General features: G+C 47.4%; 1 pseudogene; it reads left to right on the top strand.

Annotated features, from left to right (window-relative positions):
• Window positions 1-3,546: 3,546 nt before the first annotated feature.
• Window positions 3,547-6,137, top strand: LOC139060286 (uncharacterized; annotated as a pseudogene).
• Window positions 6,138-13,596: the final 7,459 nt, after the last annotated feature.

The following is a 13,596-nucleotide window of genomic DNA, read 5'->3' as shown; positions in this document are numbered from 1 at the left end:
AACGCTTCGACACGGTGTTTTGCGCGGAGTGCGCGGGGCGCGAAAAGTACGCAGCCAACATTAAAACTTCATTGGCGAAGAAGTTCGCGCATTCCCGCAAGTTCGAGCTAATGAACGTCGGCACAGCAAGTGAAGACGACTTTCTGAGCTTTTTTTTTTTTTTTGTCAAGTGCCAATGCAATACAGAGGTTTTCACAATCTTTACATGAACAGATTTCTGTGAGTTTGGTGTTATTGTGTTCAATAATGACTGGGCTGCATGCTAAAGCATTAAATTTTTCCATGTGATAGGTAAACAAAAGTGGCAGAGTAAGCAAAACTTTGAATGCAATTTTCTCAGCTTTGCTTTTTTGATCAAATGCCTTTGCCTTACAGAACTTTTCATAATGTTTGCATCAACTGATTTTATTGAATTCGGTATCATTTTTTTCAGTAAAACCTCAGCTACATCCAGTGGCGTAGCAACAGGGGGGGCCGTGGGCCCCGGGTGCAAGGGGCCAGTGGGGGGGGGGGGAGGGGGGTGTTATATACGTCTGAAGACACCCCTCTTTCCGCCGGCTACACCCGGGGAGGGGGGTGACAGAAGACCTATGGGCCCCGGGTGCCAGACGACCTAGCTACGCCACTGGCTACATCCTAAAGCTTTCCATCTTTCATTAAACCAAATAGACTAGCAATTAGGTCAGATGTAATCTAAATACTCCCACATTGTTTTTTTCTTCCTACTTTGTTATTCATTCATGACCTATATGATCACTTTTTAAAAACTTCTTTAGCTTTAGGATGTGCAGTGGGCCCTTGGAAATGACAGCTATTCTTTGAAACTAGTTTTTTTAATTAAGAAATTATCATAATGGCCCGTAAGAAAAGACCTATGTGGGATAAATTATTTTGCAATATTTTCATTTCTAGATGAGATATATAAAATGTGAATATATATTTGGGATCAGCATTCAAAGATATATCTGCATGCCAATTTTCAGGAAGATATGTTAAGAAATAAAAAAAAAAGTTTTCAAGACCCTCATCCCCCCTTAAGGTATTTGAGGACACTGCTTACTAGGGCCATAGACACCAGCAGTTCATTGTCTGTCTGGGCTGTAGCTTTGTATAAATTGACACCTCTGTAATGCATGTGGTGCATTTTTTGTCCACAGTGGCAGCGTATAGTTTGACGCAGGAAATGAAACATCATGCTGTCCTCGTTGCCAACCACAGTGACTTGAAAATTTCCAACATCCTTTGTCTACAAGATACACAGGGTTCGCACAGCCCCTTGAAACCCTTGAATATCCTTGATATTGACACTATAAGTTCAAGGGCCCTTGAAACTACTTGAATACCCGTGAGCTCCTTGTAATCCTTGAAAATCCCGAGGGATTTGTTCCGATAGAGAAAATTAACGACGTACCTCTGCAAGTCACGCTGAATTAAAAGGCCCTTTCGCTTACGAATGCCCATGAAAACAAGCTGTGTTGACTAAAGGTCAACATCAAGAAGTTTCGGTTTTAAATCCCGCAGCCCCTACATCGTCTAGCAACTAATATGCATCGGAAATTGAATCCAATCCAATGCGAGGCATATCGCTCGGTCGGTTACAGTGCCTAAAATATACTCTAGTGCACCGTCCACCGAGCGTCTGCAACGCGCGACGTTGGCACGGGCAGCGATGCCTGTCGGCACCATACTAAACCGTGGGGAGTTCGAATGGCGTTCGTTTGCGATGCGTTGATTGCAATGCGTAGTTCAGTTCGCGCCTTGCTGCCGCTTTCGTTGCAGTCTTTTCTTGTTGTGAGTGGGTGTTTTGCGTCTATGTGTGCGCTCGTCTGTCAAAAGAAACTTTAAACAGGTCGCGAAACTGCGATTTCCCAGACAGCCGTGGAAAGAAACGGCTCCTCTCATTACCCAGTGCGTCCGCAGACCCCGAATGTATCGCGGATTGAGACAAGAACATAACAGAGGCAGATCGCCGGGCAAATGGGGAGGCTCGCGTCGTGTCTCGCTGATGTCCGCCCATAGGCAGGTTGCGAACGTAGTTCCCGCGCCTACTAGGGCGCCCCTCGCGGCGGCGAGCGCAGAACCGGCAGGATACGACCGGCCCGCTTGCGTTCGGAAAGCCTGTATGCGCACTGTTTCGCGCGTAGCTGTTGCCTTTTCTGAGCAATGCCGAACTGAAACCCGAGCTGTTGAGTAGTGGGCTGCAACAGCACGTACACCAACTCACTAGGAACAAAGTTTTACAGGTTTCCAAGCCGACCGTATGAAGCAGAACGGCGTCAACACTGGATAGCGCTCGTCCGACGGCATAAGCTGTTTTATGTTCCGGCGTTATGCCAAGTGCGTTATAACGCTGAATTCTTTGCTTTTACAGCAATGATGGCAGCAACGGGACACCTACAGTCAGTGGCGTAGCTAGGTCGTCTGGCACCCGGGGCCCTTAGGTCTTCTGTGCCCCCCCCCCCCCCCATACCCCGGGTTTATTGGAGGAAGGCGAGGATATCAACAATTTCTGTGTGTCTCCAGACGTATATGACCCCCCCCCCCGCCCCCCCTGCTACGCCACTGCCTGCAGTGCGTACCAGGATATTGTTCCTACACTGTACCGCAGTAAAGCCGTGGAACTCTTTCCCAATCCTCTCCCATTCGAACAACAGCGCTAGGGCTTGCTGAGAGATTTGAGGAGGGGTTGCAGCCGGCTGAGCTGGCATACACTCTTCTGCGCCCATGGCAGCATATCAACGAAGGTGCAGATGAGATCACCAAAATTTTTGACAACGTGGTTTATTGGAACCTCCTTTGCACGCACTGAAAAATCGCAACATAAAAGTATCGCACTTCCAGTAACTTGGGTGAAAATATTTTCCCAGCGTAGTCTAACACAGCTGGTAAGTTCATCCCCCTTTTTTTGTGTTTGGGGAGAGCAACGTTCGAATACCTCTGGTACGTCTTACGAGTCGTTCATACGCCCCACGTTCTTGGATGAGATGTTTTGGATTCGTATTTGCCGTCATGTATGTACAGGGAAACTACCGCGGCGTCCTTGCACTTCCCTGCGATGCCAGCACGGCAATCGCAGCTCCCCGCTAGGATTTGTCTGCTGTCGCCGATCTTCAAGAATCAATTTCGCCTACAATTTCATGCGTCCACACCGTAGATAACGAAGTAAATTACGCTGAGCTTCACGCATCTCGCTGGTGCATTATTTTTCGTTTGCGGAATAAACCTAGCAGTCACTTCCGATCAGTGCGAGTTCAACACTTCCCTCACGTCGTAGACGTGCCCCACTTCAAATAGACGACTTCCTTTCCCTAGATTCTTTTCACGAAAAAAGCTATGAAGATCTTGTATTCCCAGAAACCCGGTAAAAATTAATATCGGCACGCTGTTTCGCGCCATCGCTATCGTTTGACAGGACGCCAAACACGCAGTGCGGGCTGCTGACGCCGTGAGTAATCCTACCACATTCGCGCAACTATTCGTCAGATGGCGCTAGGGGTCGGAAAGACGGGGCGCCGCCTAGCACTTGCAACCTGCCCATGCCTCAGCATGGTCCGGCACACTCGTAGTACAGCGCACCAAGCGGCCGGCGGCGGCAGGCGTCACTCTCGGTGCTACCGCGACACCCGCGCTCGGCGCACTAGTGAGTGCTCTTTTAGGCACTATAGTTGGACCGTCTGTCGGCCTCGTGCGCGCCATTTCAGCAAAGTTCGCGTTTGCGTTGTGTGTTTGCTTTGACAAGATGCCGGGCGGGAAGTGCAAGTTTCAGTCTGCCTGGCTGTAACATACGGAATATCGTCACTGGGTGAGACCGGAACCAAGCGATCCTTATCGAGCAAAGTGCGCGATATGTCAGAAGACGCTCGACATTGCAACGATGGGGGAATCTGCCTTGAAGAGCCACCAGAAAGGCGCGAAGCACCGATCCAAAACTGCAGCAGGTGAGGGCTGCTCATCCGCCGTCGCAAGTCTGGTGCAAGCGGGAAATCTGACGTCCGCGGCTCCTTGTAAGCGTGAAACCACGGCAACTTCCTCTCGGGCTGCGACACTTGACGAAGACTGCAAAAAGCACGATTCCGTGATCGAAGCCGAGATTTTGTGGACGATGAAAGTTGTGTTGTCACACTACTCCTACAGCTCCAGTGGATCCATTTCCCAGCTATTCCAAAAGATGTTTCCGGATAGCGAGGTCGCGAGAAGCTTCACTTGCTCTGAGAAAAAATGCGCGTATGTAGCGTGCCACGGTCTACGCCCATTTTTCACTTCGCAGGTACAACAAATGATGGAGAAGTCTGACAATTTTGTTGTGCTTTTTGACGAAACCTTGAATGAATACCTGCAAAGAAAACAACTTGATGTTCACGTCAGATTGTGGAACAACTGTGAGGTGGCAACCAGATACCTGACTTCGACATTCATGGGTCACAGCACAGCGGACGACCTTACGCAGAAGTTGACGGAAACACTCGCGTCTTTTCCCCTGAGCAAGATTGTGCAGCTCTCGATGGACGGCCCGAATGTCAACTGGAGTCTTTTCAACAAGTTGCAGCAGCACATGAAGAATGACTTTCAAGTTCAGTGCTTGGATATTGGTTCATGTGGCTTGCACACAGTGCATAATGCTTACAAAGAAGGAATGCATGCGACGAGCTGGCCAGTTGACACCTTTCTTTCGAGCTTATTCTCACTCTTCCATGATGCACCGGCCCGCCGTGAAGATTTTGTTGAAGAAACAAGAAGCAAGCTGTTTCCACTTCCTTTCGTACCCCACCGTTGGGTCGAGAACGTGCCAGTACTGGAGAGAGCCCTGGCTATGTGGGAGCATTTGAGGCACTACACCGAAGCAGTGAGCGAGCATAGGCTACCCTTGCCGAAATGTAGAGCGTATGAGAATGTCAGTGATTTCCTAAAGGACCAGCTTGCACTTGCGAAACTGAACTTTTCCCTAAACATTGCAATGGTTGTACAGCCTTTCTTGACTGTTTTTCAGAGTGATTCTCCAAATACATTTTTTTTTTAGCGAAAGAGCTCGAAACTGTCTTGAGGAGCCTCCTTGCAAAGTTCATGAAGCGCTCGGTGTTGACAGAAGCCACGAGCATCACGAAACTGCTGCGAATTGATGTTCATGACACTGCCAATTACACGTCACTTGAGAAGGTGGACGTTGGACGAGTGGCTGAGAAGATCTTAAAGAGCGGAAAAGCGAGTACCAAGTGTGTTTTTGAATTTAGGGGTGAGTGTCGGAAGTTCATTGTGAACATGATCCTGAAAATCATGGAGAGAAGTCCTATTAGGTACCCTCTGGTTCGAGGGTTGTCATGTTTCGACCCCAGGGAGATGTCAAAGACAGAAATGTGCCTTGGGAAGCTGAAAGTTGTTCTTAACTGTTTAATTGACAGCAAGCTTCTTTCTGAGCACAAGAGCGATATTGTGTGTGCACAGTACATTCAGTTCTGCCAAGAAAAACGGCATGAACTGCAAAACTATGAAAGAGACCAGGAACGCCTTGACGTTCTCTTCGTGCGCCTTTTGAAGCATTACCCGGCGTTCTCGATGTTGTGGGAAGTACTGAAGGTCCTTCTCTTGCTTAGCCATGGGCAGGTGTCAGTAGAAAGAGGTTTCAGTGTAAACAAGCAGATCGCGGTCGAAAATATGGCAGAGCTCTCGTATATCTCACAACGAGTCATCTGCGAGGCCGTGAAAACCCACGGTGGGCTGCTTAACGTTCCGCTGTCGAAAGAACTGAAGTCATCAGTGCGCCAAGCCAGGCATAGGTATGTGTTATACATGGACGAACAGAAGAAGCAAGCTGTAGCACAGCAGGTAACCTTGAAGAGAAAAGAACTCGAGCTAGAGCTACAGAGCATGCAAGAGAAGAAGACAAAGCTCCAAAAAACTCTTAAGTGCTTGCAGGAGTCAGCGGATCGCTTTTCAGAAGACGCCGAAGCAAAAAATGACCTGACTTGTCTTGTCAAGGCCAACAGTTTCCGTCGAACAGCCAAAACAAAAGAAGCGGAGATAACAGCTCTTGAAAGAGAAATTAATGCGAAAATAGGGCTCCTTTCCTAAGTCATGTGAGGAAATAAAATGCTAACACTCCTTGAATTCTGCCTTTTTGCATCCTTGAAATCCTTGAAATGTCCTTGAATTTTCAGTCAAATATTGTGTACGAACCCTGGATACAGAAAGAACTTGTATCTGTGGTGGAGAAGGCAGGCGCCTGATTTTTCCAGCAGCTGCAAGTTGCAAGTGATGATCCAGAACAGTTGATGAGGTCCATTACTACAAGTCACAGAGTCAACTGTCAGGCTCACAGTGCACGAGGACTTGAGGTACCATTCCTATCTCGTGAGGCAAGGGCATTTCATATCCTATAAAATTATGCAGTTGTCTGCTTGGGTCCAAGAGGCTGCTAAGCAAGCTGAAGCACCCCAAGGAGTGTGGAATGCATTTTTTTTCCTCAGGTGAAAAGAACTTGACCAAGAAGCTAACCAGCATAACAGCTAGCTGTGAAAGCCCTGAACGTTTTTTTTACCTATCGTGGAGGGCTAATGGCAAAAGAACGAATTTGAATAGCTTTAGGTTATAGCACCCTAGCAGATGAATCTAAATGGCACATAAGGCAATGACAGTACTGAAAAAAAAGCAATGTGTGAGGTTGGAAAAGTAAATGACTAATGCTCTAAATTTTAGTATAAGAATGATGGTGGCTGCTGACAACAATGTAGGATTTGCTATGTAGAACTGCACTATTATGTTGCCAGTGGGAATGGATACAAGTAGAAACAAGCACTGGCACCCAACCAAGATAAGTATCAAAAGTGTTAATCGTGCCAATAAGTAAATGTTGAGTAGACCAGATAAATACAGTAGGAAAGAAAAGATATTTACATCAGCATATTTACAAGTGAACATATGCACTAAAGAGGCATGCAGCAACAGAAAAATGCTGTACAGGGCACTAAGCAGAATGCTCTATGGGAATTGCATCCCTTGGCAAAGATGTAGAATGAGGGCTGGTGTAAATGGTCGATTAGCTGCCACTACTCGAACTGTGGCAGCAGGCCTAGCCAGCAATAAGCAGAGAACACGGGTGTTTGTCGGGCAAAGCAGCGCTGTTTCTCGACTTACCATTTCTTGTTCTTGAGAATGTTTGCTTGCAAAAGTATGTAGATCCAAAAAGTTGACATGTAGTCTTAGGCAAATTGCTTTAGGTTTATACACTGTTATATAAATTGTTTAGGGTTTCTTTGTACTTCAAGAAGTCTGACAGCAATTCAATTCTAATCAAATGGAACCTGGGGTGCATCCGTGTGCCTGCTAAATTGATGTGCAATATCTATGGTTCCTCCTCCTTGGCATTAAGGTCGATCGCTGAGGATTCTTAGCGCAAATAAAGAAGAAAATACCATAGTTGTGTGGGCACTAATCCTTGAACAAGGAGCAGAAGTGCTCCCACTTACGATTTTGCACCTGCTTCTCGACGAACTGGAGTTTTGTCCTGAATATCTTTATGTCCATGTACAGGTAATAAATGAGGTGTACCTCTCTTTGCAAGTTCATTGAGCTTAACAATGTGGCCCGTGAAGTCAACGCAGAAAGGCAACATGCCGAACCACTCGTAACTGGACAGTAATGGCTCGGGGCGATTATTGTGTGCAAAGAACTCTTTAAAGTTAAACTAGGCAAAACTTTTTCGCAGCTCAGTCATTGCACTGCTATGTGATACATCCTGTCTTTGAACTGAGATTCTGTTTTCAGAAATAAACGGGAGTGCCGGTTATTGAAACTGTGTGACCTAACATTAGGAGCTGAAACAAAGGTTCCGAAACACGGGGTGCTGCATTGACGCGGGCAAAGATATTGTGTAAGCTGTATGGGTCGGCTACGCTTAAGCGAAGTCGATAAAGCTTCTGATGTGGGGGTGAGAACCAGCCTTTCGGAACGTCACGCGCTCTTCACGGTATGGTCGCATGAAATTACCAATTCGTCAGCCCTGCCACGGACGAGGTGGTGTCGTCGCGCGACCTTTTGACTGAAGTGAAACCGGTTTGCAGAAAGAAGCACAACAGCGCGATGTTTTTGTGGAGCGCCTCACTCGTTTCAGAGGCGTAGCGAGGGCATTGCGGGTGGAAAACGGCGTGCGGGCCAGCCGATCATATATGCTGCTGCCGGCCATGGGCCGGATAGGACATCTTCGCGAGCCACGAGCCGTAGTTTGGAGAACCCTGTTCTAAAGAAAGGTCGCACTCAGCGTTCCAAGAGGCTAGATGATCGTCTTGGTTGTAAAATGCGCCCTGTTTACAGACTGCCGGTGGCCTCTGGATTTCCCAAAGGACCATGAATGTCCACCAGATATCCAGAGAACAATTAGTGGACTTTCGGATGTCCTGCGCTAACAAATCCTTACATATCCGCCAGCTGTACTATGGATATGTATAGGAGCTTTTAGCTCGGGGTTTCCAATCTAAATACATGAGAAAGGAGAAATAATTTTTCTCGGCAACCACTGTTCCAAATTTGATGAATTTTCTTGCATTTAAAAGGAAAGGTTGAAATCCAGTGGCTCAGAAAGCATAACTTGACAAGCTGGCTATTAGATAGCTTGATACAGCTTCAGCAGGCGAGAAGCAGCTAGCGCTGTGTCAAGCTATAGTTTAGACATACATAAGATGGCCAGTACTTGACGTCTCCAAGACATACGCTTCTACTCATTGTCAAGACAATTAGAAAAAAAGGACAATATTTGGAAGGCATTGCAAGGGTGGATCCAGGGCAGCCTCGGCGAAATGGAGGGGGGATGGGGGGCTTAGCCGAAACACTGGAGTGAAGGAGGAAGGGGCGACACGATCAATTTTGTAAGCGCGGAAGTTGCCGACATGCTTCGTAAAAGGTGAGGGGATAGTTGTGTTAATAGGGCATCTCAAGCCCTTTGTAGTGTATCAGCACCTGTATGTGCTCCCCAAATGGAGCGCGCAGAAACCTATTCTTTATAGATATCCTACGCAAATTTTGAAGCGCGCCCGTCCGCCGTTCAAACCTAGCGCCACATTATTGGCATGCTGCTACTTGCAGCCCCGAAATGGGGCGCGCAATTTAATATGTAGAAGAGCAACTAAAAAGAAAAGGCAGTTAATAAAAGTACTTGTACATTAAACTTGTTTTAAAGTGAAAATATCTAAGCGTGAGAAAAGATTAGAAAGTATTATTCAAGCACAGCGCAGGTGGCGCCACATGCAACGCAGACGCTTGCGCTTCTTTTTGTAGATTTTGAAACTTTCGGCAACGATGGCGGCGGTTTTGAGTTTCCGAGTGGAGAACTTCGGATCGTGTTTGCAAGAATGGTAGCAACAATACCGCTTTATTTCGGTTCGGGAAGTGATTTTATTATATCATTGAAGGGGTCCTACTGCTTGCTGGAAATCATGTTGCATGATTTGAGCGGCACGAGCGTCAGTGATCGTTCCGGATCGTCGCGTTCATAAAGTTATCTACGGAGCTTGTTTCATGTTGTAAGTTTTTTTTTTGATATCAGCATTTTCTTTTTGTCTAATTGCAATGTTAATATGGTACAGGCTTTGAGGCTATGACTGGAGCTGTGTTATTGCATTTCCAGATAGATATGCGGCTGCGTTAATATATCCATGACTATGTAGTGTATTAAAACATGATCGAATGCAGAAAAGTCATCATGGCAAGAAAATATGTCCTCAATTAATAGCTCGATCACATCCAAAAAGTTGTGGGATCAGCTAAGGTAGTTCCGGGGAGGTTATTCATCATACAATACCTTTACTCACAGTCCCAGGCATGTAGACAACACTACAAGAACAAGCTGACATACTAGGTGCACACTTTTATAATATTTCTAGCTCAGCCAACTACTCTGACGCATTTCTAAAGCACAGACAGTCTGCAGAAAAACAGAGCTTGCCCATTACAGGGACATCAAATGAACTTTGCAATGCTCCCCTAACACTTCAAGAAGAAAAAAAAAACGGCAGTTGGCCATGATTGCATTCATTATTCAACGCTTTCCTACCTTTCACTTGAATCTGTAAAAGCTCTGCTAGAAATTTTAAATAAAATATGGGATACAGGAATAATAGCAAAATCATGGAAAACTGCAATCATAGTGCCCTTCCTGAAATCCGGAAAGCCACCTACATCTCCCCGCAGCTACCGGCGTACTGCCCTCATTAGCTGTTCAGCAAAATCCTACGAAAGCATCCTAAATACAATGCTGACATTCACTCTTCAACCACAAACTATACTAGACATCCACCAATGCGGTTATAAAAATAAGCGCTCAACAATTGACCATGTTGTCTTATTGGAACATGAAATACGGAATGATTTTCTGCATAAACAACACTGCCTTAGAGTTTTCTTTGACCTGGAAAAGGCGTATGACACTACCTGGAGATCTGGCATATTAAGAGATCTGGCGGATCTAGGGATCTGTGGAAAAATGCTTAAATGTCTGGCCGACTTTGTGTGTTATCGAACATTTCGTCTAGGAACACGTTTTCACGCATATTCGTCCAGGAAAATGGTGTGCCACAGTGCGGTAACCCATGAACATGACAAGCAACCCATTTCCTTCAGTGCGCATGGGCGCACTCTTTCTGTCACACCTTCCCTCTCCCCTTATCTTTTCTTTATATTTCCGAGCGTGAATAAACCCGGCGTTCTTCGGCTGGAACGACTGTCTTGTTCACTACGGCAGGGGCGTTGCCTCCACCCGTCAACCATCGCAACAGTGGCGACGAGAACCCCCACGGATACGCAACAGCGACCGGGCACCAGCCACGACACGAAGACGCCCATCAGCCCAGCCGCGACCATGGCCCTCAAGCTTCCGGATTTCATAGAGGACACAGATAAGTGGAACGCATATCTCGTAAAAGTCGACGCTTACTTTGAAGCAAACGAGGTTACAGACGACGCCAAGAAGAGAGCCTTGTTGGTTGCGGCGTTAGGATCTAGGACCGTGGAAATTCTTTGCGGTAGAGTAGCACCAGAGTCCTTCCATGTTCCAAAATGGAAGGACTCTGGTAGCACCTAGAAAACCGAGCTCGCTAAGCTATGAAGAAGTCGTTTCAACCTTGAATGAGCACTATGATCGATCTCCTAACGAGATATCGGAAAGTTTCAAGTTCTTTCATCGAAGCCAACAAGAAGAGTCTATGCAGGCGTTTATCGTAGTGATTCGTCGAATAGCCCATAACTGCAATTTCTCTTCGATGTTGCAGCGAATGCTGAGGGATCGCATCGTTTACGGAGTGCGGTCGAAAAACTTGCAGAAACAGCTACTAGCGAAGAAGGATTTGACTCTTGCGGAAGCCGAAGCACTTGCTCTAGCAGCAGAAAGCGCAGAGCTAGGTTCGCAACAGATAAGCAGTCAAGGTGACGCCATCGATGGGCTCAACTTTCAGCGGAAAGGGGAACCCGCAATATCAAGGAACGAACCGAGTATGTCAGTGCAACAATGTAGCTGCTGTGCCAGACAAGGGCATCAAGCCATTGCGTGCTCGCTGCGAAGGCGCCGGTGTTACAAATGCGGGCGACAAGGTCACTTGGCGAGAGTATGCTCGCGAACAGTTCCCGCCCAACGAACCTTGGCGATAACCGAATGTTCACCTGAAATTGAAGACAGTGGCAGCAATGCATTGCAAATATGGTCAGTAAAAAGTAATGAATGTCTGGTTCCGCCCATACAGAAACTTGTCACGTGGAATGGAATTCCGCTGAAAATGATAATTGACACCGGTTCGCCTGTCTGCGTGGTGCCTAAAGCAATATACGAAGCTCATCGTCATAAGTGGCCACCGTTTTGTGAGGCTGCGCTAACCCTTTCATGTTACCTTGGAAAGCTACCAGTGCTGGGCGTTCTGCAAATGCAAGCTTCCTATCAGTCTGCGACAGTTGACTGCAATCTCGTAGTGTTGAACTGCGAAGGCTCTAGCCTTTGTGGCCGTGACTTACTGCAGAAACTCGAAATAAAAGGGGCGCCGCTTCTTCAGGTCACGTCGCAGTCAACCGAAGTGAAGCTGGAGAGCCAAGGAGCAGCACGCGTGATGGAGCAGTACGCTGACCTCTTCGCGGAGGGCTTGGGACTTATTAAGGGGCCACCCGCACGGCTGCATATAAAGGACGGAGCAACACCAAGGTTCTGCAAGGCAAGAAATGTTCCGTTCGCTCTGTTAGACAAGGTCTCCGCCGAGTTAGACCGACTCGTGGCCGCCGGCATTATCTCGCCAGTTTCCTATGCAGAATGGGCCACCCCGGTGGTTCCCGTATTAAAAAGCGATGGGACAGTTCGCATCTGTGGAGATTTTAAAGTAACACTGAACCCAGTTTCTGAAATGGAAAGGTATCCTCTACCCGTAGTAGACGACATTTTCGCTACGCTTCGCGGGGGCCAGCAGTTCAGCATCTTGGATTTACGCGATGCCTACAACCAAATTCTTCTAGACGAAGATTCGCGTAAATTAGCTGTTATAAATACACACAAGGGCCTCTTCTGCTATAATCGACTGCCATTTGGAATCGCGTCTGCACCTGCGATTTTTCAAAGAACGATTGAGTACGTTCTGCAAGGTCTTCCAGGGGTTCAAGCGTACTTGGATGATGTCTTAATAGCAGATGCGAAGGATCAGCCAAATACAAATCTGCAGGCAGTTCTGCAGCGTTTCACGGAATACGGCATCAAGCTCCGGGCGGACAAGTGCCGACTAGGCGAATCGTCCGTTACGTATCTAGGACATAGAATTGATGCCGCAGGGCTGCACCCGTCAGAGAACATCGAGGCAATTAAGCTGGCTCCGACTCCTCGAAACGTTACGGAGCTTCGGTCATTTTTGGGCATGCTCACTTTTTATAACAAATTCTTGCCTATTCTGTCCACGCTCCTCAGCCCCTAATACCGACTTCTAGAAAAGAAATCAAGATGGTCTTGGGAAGGGCCCGAGGATGAGGCATTCCGGAAGGCTAAAGCCGTTTTGTGTTCCGCTCCGGTGCTGACTCACTTAGACTCCACAAAAGAGCTATTTTTGGAGGCTGATGCGTCACCCTGCGGTGTGGGAGCGGCTTTATTCCATCGCATTGCAGGACAGTATCAGCCCCTAGGATTCCGATCTCGGACGCTCACTGCCGCAGAAAAGAATTACTCGCAGATCGATCGTGAGGCATTAGCTCTCGTCTACGTTGTCACGAGGTTCCGAGATTATCTGCTGAGCAGGCAATTCACTCTAATAACTGACCACCAGCCATTGTTGGGTCTCCTAAGAGCGGACAGGCAAACGCCGGTTATGGCCGCTGCCCGCATTCAGCGATGGGCAATCATACTCGGGGCCTACCGATATCGATTGCAACATAAGCCTGGAAAATTCATGTGCAATGTCGATTCTCTGAGCCGCCTGCCTCAACCATCACAGGACGAAGCGGACCAGGAGGATGAGGCCCCAATTGTACTGACCCTGGACCAGTGGGATCATCCTGCCGTGCCGTTAAAGGAACTCAAAGCACTCGCCGTCGCTGATGAGGTACTCTCACAGGTACGCAAGTACACACGGGAAGGTTGGCCGCGCAGTTTTG

This window comes from Dermacentor albipictus, chromosome 5 (assembly GCF_038994185.2).
Source record: "Dermacentor albipictus isolate Rhodes 1998 colony chromosome 5, USDA_Dalb.pri_finalv2, whole genome shotgun sequence".
NCBI classification, from domain to species: Eukaryota; Metazoa; Arthropoda; class Arachnida; order Ixodida; family Ixodidae; genus Dermacentor; species Dermacentor albipictus.
This window is presented reverse-complemented; position numbering and strand designations above follow the sequence as displayed.